This window comes from Nelumbo lutea, chromosome 8 (assembly GCF_056320005.1).
Source record: "Nelumbo lutea isolate HS-2025 chromosome 8, American lotus-T2T, whole genome shotgun sequence".
Classification (NCBI taxonomy): Eukaryota; Viridiplantae; Streptophyta; class Magnoliopsida; order Proteales; family Nelumbonaceae; genus Nelumbo; species Nelumbo lutea.
This window is the reverse complement of record NC_142691.1, coordinates 26,049,122-26,057,318: the sequence shown is the minus strand read 5'-3', so window position 1 is coordinate 26,057,318 and position 8,197 is coordinate 26,049,122. Positions and strand designations below refer to the sequence as shown.

General features: G+C 40.3%; 2 non-coding genes across 2 annotated transcripts; both read left to right on the top strand.

Annotated features, from left to right (window-relative positions):
- Nucleotides 1-762: 762 nt before the first annotated feature.
- TRNAG-UCC (transfer RNA glycine (anticodon UCC)) lies at nucleotides 763-834 on the top strand. Its single transcript has one exon. It is a non-coding gene; the product is annotated as a tRNA-Gly (tRNA).
- Nucleotides 835-7,862: 7,028 nt separating this feature from the next.
- On the top strand, nucleotides 7,863-7,934 carry TRNAG-UCC (transfer RNA glycine (anticodon UCC)). Its single transcript has one exon. It is a non-coding gene; the product is annotated as a tRNA-Gly (tRNA).
- Nucleotides 7,935-8,197: the final 263 nt, after the last annotated feature.

The window sequence follows — 8,197 nt, the reverse complement described above, 5'->3', positions numbered from 1 at the left end:
TAAGTGCTGACTCACAGTCTAATTGACAGGTCGCGTCCACGTGTCCTCTGTTTACTAGGTTAGGCCAAATCACCCTTCATCAATTATTATTATTCTTGTTGTTATTATTATTATTATTATTATTATTATTATTATTATTATTATTATTATTATTATTTGTATATATGTATGTATGTAGCTATTTGAGTTTGGTACGAAGCTCGTTTGAAACTGAATCAAATTTGAATTGTTCGTAAAGAGCTCGACTCATGGCCACTCCTAAATCCAAGATTTAGTGAAAATAATAAAAATTTGTTATAGGCAAGATGACTTTTATAACCCGCACCATTGAAGTGGTATCCCATAACCCAAACTATTTTTCCGAGTAATCCCACTAGTCACCCAAGATTCTACCACTAAGACCCAACCACCTGAAATAATATTACATCGGTGGCCATGGTGGTACACTTGTTCTAGACTCCTAGTATTATATATTGAAATAATTTTTATTTTAATAGTTATCAAAATTTTTATTTAATGACTAATAATTCAAAAAATAGAAGTAAATACCATAAAGACATCCATATTTGTAGTAGAGACTTGAGATTAAGGGTACGCATGGATTCGGTTTCAAGGCAGAACCTATAACCTACCTTATAAGAATTGGTCAAAATTCCATGGGTTTTATTCGGTTCTAAGGCAGAACTTATAACCTAGTTTATAAGAATTGGTTAGAATTCCAAAATTCAGGATTATGTGTGACTAGTTCATCAAATCAACAAAGCGTTTGTAGTCCAACGGTTAGGATAATTGCCTTCCAAGCAATAGACCCGGGTTTGACTCCTGGCAAACGTATTCTGATGTTATTCTTTAGTTTGTAGATAATTAATGCTTTCTCATGCATGGGTAATTTAATTAGCAATATTTTTTTTCATTAATTTGTAGACCCGGGTTCGACTCTCGGCAAACGTTTGTAGTTTAATTATCAATATTGTTTTCATTCATGGGTAATTAATTAATTTACTATTAGTGGTTTTCATTTTTAGTTATCAAAATTTTATTTTGAAACAATTTTTATTTTTATAGTTATCAAAATTTTTATTTAATGGATAATAATTGAAAAAAGGGAAAATTCCAAATAGATACCCTATAATTTAGGAAGATTGCCAATTTAGTACCCGAATTTTAAATTCCATCTTTTGAAATAAAATACACTGTTCATCACCTTCTTTCTCAACAAAATGAATCAGAATCGAAAGGGCTCGCCGCTAGCCACCACCATAGCCTACCGGAGGGGTGATGTTCTCAGTTCGCCACCGTACCGCCACCATCGCCCATGCTTGACACTCAAGCTTTACGTCAGACTTGGAGATGCAGGAAATATAAAATTAAGACTAAATTAAAAAAAAAAATCTGAATCAAGAGATTTTCTTTTGCCACTAATGCGTTTCTATGTCTAGATATCACAGCCACCTGTGCTTCATTTAGGCTGTATTGTGCTGTATTCCAAGCTGGGGGTTTCTTTTTCATTGTTATTTTCTCTTTTTTTTTCCTGTTGTTTCATTCATTTGTAAAGTAGTCGATCAACCGTCAAGCAATAAGGGCGAAGTGTTGAAAGAAATCCAGTATAGAGAAAGAGATCTCACTTTGCTTGGAGTTTTATTCACAGGCATGTTGCCTGCAACCATGTCCAATTCAACCTCCTTGTCCGAGGAAGCTAGTGTCTCTTCTGGTACTAGAGTTCAGGACTTAAGTAGCTTGAAACCTATGTTCTCTGTCATTTCTCAGCAGCCGCAACAACAGAAGATCAAGAGGAAGAGAAATCTCCCTAGAAACCCAGGTAAATGTCCCTCCTTGTTCTTCATTTTCGTTTTTATTGTATTGGATTTCTTGCAACTGATTCTAATTAATCTCCCTATATGTGTCTTTTATTTTATTGTTTCAGACCTAGATGCTGAAGTGATTGCTTTATCCCGTAAAACTCTATTGGCAACCAACAGATTTGTGCGCGAGATCTGCAACAAGGGTTTTCAGAGAGATCAGAACCTTCAGTTTCACAGGAGAGGCCATAATCTTCCGTGGAAGCTGAGGCAGAGAACCAGCAAAGAGATCAAAAAGAGAGTCTATGTGTGCCCCGAGCCTTCATGCGTTCATCACCACCCTTCAACGTCTCTCGGTGATCTCACGGGAATTAAAAAACACTTCTGCAGGAAACATATATTACTCGACTAGAAGGTTCTATCTTTAGGTCGGTGTAGAAGGTTTTGAATTTACGATCAGTGAATTGAGTGCCGTTGTTAGTGATGAGGATTCGAGGAATGCCGAACCTACAAACAATGCTTTGCCAAAAGATGTTTCAGGCATTCTGTGCAGTGATGTGTGCCAGGGATTTGGCATCCACCCACTTGGTGAAGTAGTCCATTATGACAAGGAGGAATTTCTTTTTCCCGAATTTGGTAGGGAAAGGTCCAAGGATGTCCATTCCCCACTAAGCGAAGGGCCACAGACTCATGATCGTCTTAAGAGGAACTACTGGCTAATGAAGGTTCGAGTGCCTTTGACAAAAGTTGCATTTTCTGACGAGTCGGACTGCGTTTTGCTTCATGGTCGACCAGAAGTAGCCTTGTTGAAGTGCCTTATGAGCCAGGGTTCGAGCACTGAGGTAGTCTTCGTAGATACCATCGTGTATCTTCCTATGGACATAGTCGGCCTTAGAAGGGAGGAGACACCTTAGGTAGGGGAGAGTGTGTTACTGGTGGTAGAGTTGTTCCTGGATGAGGCAGTACCGGCCGACCTGTGTACGAGCCTCTTGGCCTCAATTCAGTCTTTCGGTAGCGTGCCATCCCAAAGGTATTGTGTTATGGGCTCCATTTAGGATGGGCCTTGCTAAACAGGGAGGATGAGGAAGGTTGTTGCTGAGATGCTTGGCTGAGCTACTGTATCCATCTGGACCGTTAGGTTGAGGTTTGCCTATGGTGAGCTAGTGAGCTTTGAGAGTGCGTCAAATTGTACATTCTCAACTCGAGGGACCTGTTGGACGATGAAATGTTCAAGCCACTGGATGAGTTGTTGCACCCTTTGTAGGTAGCTCATCATGGTTGGTGTCCTTGCCTCAAATTGGTTATAGATCTGGTTGACAACCAATTGGGAATCACTAAAGGCTTTGACTCGTCCGGCACCAAGGTCTAGGGAGAGCCAAAGTCCAGTAATTAGAGCTTTGTACTCAGTTTCATTGTTGGATGCCTTGAATTCAAACTTGAGGGCATGCTCTAATATGGTGTTGTCTAGGATGAGGAGGATAAGTCTAGCTCTGCTACCTTGTTGGTTGGATGAGCTGTCCACATTTTGATTCCAAACCGATGGTGGTGCAACTGGACCTTGTTCTAAGAAGGTGCACTCAGCCAGGAAATCGGCCAAGGCCTGGGCTTTGATGTCAAACTCGCTTAGTTTTGTGCTCCATTTGACTATGTGGTCAGATGCTTCAACCTTTGTAGAACTTGTTTGAGAGATTGGTCGGTAAGCACTCAGACGTTGTGGGCTTGGAAGTTGGGCCTAAGCTTTCTTGCTGAGGTGACTAGGGCTAGGGCGACCTTCTCTAGATTCTTGTATTGGGTTTTTGTGCCATTGAGGAACTTGCTGGTGTAGTAGATCGGCCTTTATGTCCAGTCTTTCTCCTTTACTAGTACCAAGTTGACCACCTCTCTCCAGCCGAGAGATAGAGTAGTAGCAATTCTCTGGGGCTCAACTTTGTGAGTAGAGGTGGCAAACTCAGATACCTCTTCAGTTCCTAGATGGACCATTTGCATTTCCCAGTCCACTGGAAATCCATAATCGTTTTTAGGGACTTGAAGATGGGTAGGCAATGGTCCGCGGATTTTGACATGAACCTGTTGAGGGCGACCACTCATCCGGTGAGGCATTGCACTTCTTTCTATGTCTGAGGTGATTGCATATCGAGGATGGCCTTGATCTTCTCAGGGTTGTCTTCAGTTCCTCGCTGCATGACCACGAACCCCAAGAATTTGTCAGAGTCGACCCTGAAGGCATACTTTGTTAGGTTTAGCTTCATTCGATACTTCTTGAGGGTGCCGAAGACTTCTTTGTGATTGGCAAGGTGGTTTTCAGCCTTTTTTGTCTTTACCAGGTTGTCGTTCACGTACGCCTCCACGTTGTAGCCGAGCTGATCTTTAAAAATGTGGTTCACGAGCCACTGATAAGTAGCATCAATGTTCTTGAGACTGAAGGGCATCACTTTATAGTAGTAAAGTCCTCGGTCAGTGATGAAGGTTGTCTTCTCCTGGTCATCTGGATGCATCTGGATTTGGTTGTAGTTTGAGAATGCAACCATGAAGCTCAAGAGTTCATGCCCCGCCATTACGTCGACGAGTTGGTCGATCCTCGGTAGTGGAAGCTATCTTTGGGATAGACTTGGTTTAAGTCGGTGAAATCAATACATATCCTCCACTTTCTGTTGGCCTTCTTCACCATTACCACGCTCGCCAGCCAGTCCAGGTATTTGACTTCTCAAATGATGCCGACATCGAATAGCTTCTAGACTTCTTCGTTGATCGCCTACCACCGTTCTGAGGTGAAGGTTCTCTTCTTCTTCCTAATGGGTCGGTAGTGCGGGTCAGTTTTCAAGCGGTGGGTGATGACCTTGTCCTTCACTTGTTGTACGAGGTCATCCCGAAGATGATCTTCTAGGAGGGATCTAACTTGGACCATCTTCTCAGGGTCTTCTTTGGTGACCAACACCTGTATAAGAGAAATGGTACCCTCTCTCCACTGCTCATAGTTCCCTATCTCCTCTTCCCCAAAAAGAAAGCCTCTCTCCATCGCTCACAATTCCTAGTCTCCTCCACCTCTTTCACCAAAAGAATGTCTTAACACACCACCGTTGTATCTCCATCCCTGAAGTTGTCACCTCATTCCATCAACCCTTTCCCACTTAGATCCATCCTCCTGGCCGCACCACCCCCTTAAATCAAATTTCAATTGAGGATGAAAATTCCCTTCAAAACAAATTAATAATGCATTCTTCATCACTCATTCACACTGTTGAGGAAGTAACAGTTCATGTTGGAATCGAACCATCACACAGGAAGACACACTATGAGGAGCCACTTGTTGATTTTTTGTATTTGTTGGTTTACAAAAACAAATGAGAGCACTTCCATTGAAGAAGCAAGAGTGATCTTGCTAAAAACAAATGAAAATGAGAATGAGGCAGAACGAAGGCTGTTAGATATAAGACAGGCAGTAGGGATGGTAATTCAGAGAAATCTATGTGGAGTGAATTCTTGAGGCCATCTCCTTCACTTTAGTGAGTGTTGCTTGCCGGTCTTGGAACCCAATGTTTCCAATAGATTACAAATGGGCAAATAGTTGGAATGAGGAGCAAGGGAGAGAGAGGGAGAGGGAGGGAGAGAGAGCAAGGTCGGTGCCATTGGTTCTAATTTCTATTGTTGTTTTTTTTTTTTTTTTACTATGGCTTCTTTTCTTGGGTCGTCGTTCCCAACAAAAGATAAACATACTAGAGCTATGCTCTTTGCAACAACAATCCTGGGCACCCCCAAGCCAACATTGGTAACTGAAGGATTATCTGACATTGCTTGTCAGAGAGTTGATCGAAGAGCCGCTAATGGTGGCAAGCAAGTGATGATAGTGCCAGTGTCTATAATGGTCCTAGAGGAGCAAAGCACTGTTTAGGGAGATGACGTGGAGTTTAAGAGATTCTCAGATATGAGATTTGGACTGGATCTGACCACCGAAGGAGCATGGAGCCTATGTACCAGATCTAAGATTTTTCTGTTAATCTCTGTTAGAGCAGTCCACCATGTGGGGAAATAGGTGAGGAGAGAGAGAGATCGAAAGGGTATTTTCAGAAGTTTTGAAAAAAAAAATATTGGTCACATGATGCTATGTGACTGAGCATGATGACGGTAAGGGAATGAACTTTATTTTAAACTGTCAATCCAAAGCAATTTAAGTAGGAATATATGCAGAATATTAGACATTGATCTCAATGTCCAATGTGGCAAGATATAACTTTATCATCTGGGTCAATCTGATTCAATGGGTGCGAGCATAACCGAATGTCATTCTTCTAGGCCTCCCCACTAATGAACCAAGGTTCTACAACTAAGATGCAATCACCTGAAATGGTGTCCAATTGGGTGGTCATGGCTAGATAATGATATCATCACATACCTTCAGCAAATTAAGATTTCCTCCATTTTTATCACTTTTAAATTCAAACACTGAAAGGCAAAATGTTTCCATTTGTAGGTTTCCATAATATCATATATCATATGATGAAACAACCAAACCCAGTGATTCTAGCCTGGAAAGCTGAAGAAAACTTGAAAATTCGTAGTGAAAATAGTAGAGCAACATTCTGCAAGGAAAGTTCGATCTGCTTGTATTTCTCTCCTACCCAATTTTAATGAACAAGTTTTTCCATTTGTTTTCTCTTCCTTTTGGTCTTTCAAGAGTTATTGTATTATGTTTTAGACAAATTCCAAAGAATGGAAGGACACCATGGACAGTTAAAAAACTATTCAGTCGTACGCCTTCCTTAGTGGTTCATGGACGCATAGAACTATAGAAGTAGCTAAGAAAATTGAGAAGGAAAAGGGAAATTAAAATTGATCCACAAGATTCCACAAAAACCAATCAAAGATCTAGAGAGAGAATGAAACCCAAGAAGCAAAGAACATAATATCTTCCCTTGAATGAATCCCGTAGTTGTTACAGACTTACAATAAAAAAAAGAAAGCAAAAGGTGTTTGTCCGATTGGGCTTGACTCTTAGGGCAGTTATTGGGACAGGGAAGCACTGGCTCTTTGTCCTTCCACTTGTAGGAGCGGGAGGTTTTCGTTGCTCTGTGAAGCCAGCCTGACGCAGTGCCCTCCACTCTAAGTGCCATATGACCCAAGCTAATGGATAGTGTGCTAGCCAATAAGGCTTATCGTGTCCATCTAATCCAGGCATGATGTGGATAATTCCTACGGTTGTGCGGCATGATCCTGATGAGCTCAGAGATAGCTAGCATGATTCTAGAAGTCTGATGTGTTACCTCAGTGAGTTAGGCAATCCCGAGCTACCCATACCTTGGTCATTGTCGAGGTGCCTGAGACGCCCGAGGTGGCTTGGCCCATCGAGGTGGAAAGTGGTGCTAAGATAGCGGTAAGTGCTGACTCACAGTCTAATTGACAGGTCGCGTCCACGTGTCCTCTGTTTACTAGGTTAGGCCAAATCACCCTTCATCAATTATTATTATTATTGTTATTATTGTTATTATTATTATTATTATTATTATTATTATTATATGTATATATGTATGTATGTAGCTATTTGAGTTTGGTTCGAAGCTCAGTTGAAACTGAATCGAATTCGATTTGCTCGTAAAGAACTTGACTCATGACCACTCCTAAATCCCAGACTTAGTGAAGTGGTATCCCATAACCCAAACTATTTTTCCCGGTAATCCCACCAGTCACCCAAGATTCTACCACTAAGACCCAACCACCTGAAATAATATTCCATCGGTGGCCATGGTGGTACACTTGTTCTAGACTCCTAGTATTATATATTGGAATAATTTTTATTTTTATAGTTATCAAAATTTTTATTTAATGACTACTAATTAAAAAAATAGAAGTAAATACCATAAAGACATCCATATTTGTAGTAGAGACTTGAGATTAAGGGTACGCATGGATTCGGTTTCAAGGTAGAACCTATAACCTACCTTATAAGAATTGGTCAGAATTCCATGGGTTTTATTTGGTTCTAAGGCAGAACCTATAACCTAGTTTATAAGAATTGGTTAGAATTCCAAAATTCAGGATTATGTGTGACTAGTTCATCAAATCAACAAAGCGTTTGTAGTCCAACGGTTAGGATAATTGCCTTCCAAACAATAGACCCGGGTTCGACTCCCGGCAAATGCATTCTGATGTCATTCTTTAGTTTGTAGATAATTAATGCTTTCTCATTCATGGGTAATTTAATTAGCAATATTTTTTTTCATTAATTTGTAGACCCGGGTTCGACTCTCGGCAAACGTTTGTAGTTTAATTATCAATATTTTTTTCATTCATGGGTAATTAATTAATTTACTATTAGTGGTTTTCATTTTTAGTTTCTTATTTTATGATAATTATTAATTTACTAAATAATTAAATTAATTTCTGATGATTAGTTTTAATTAATC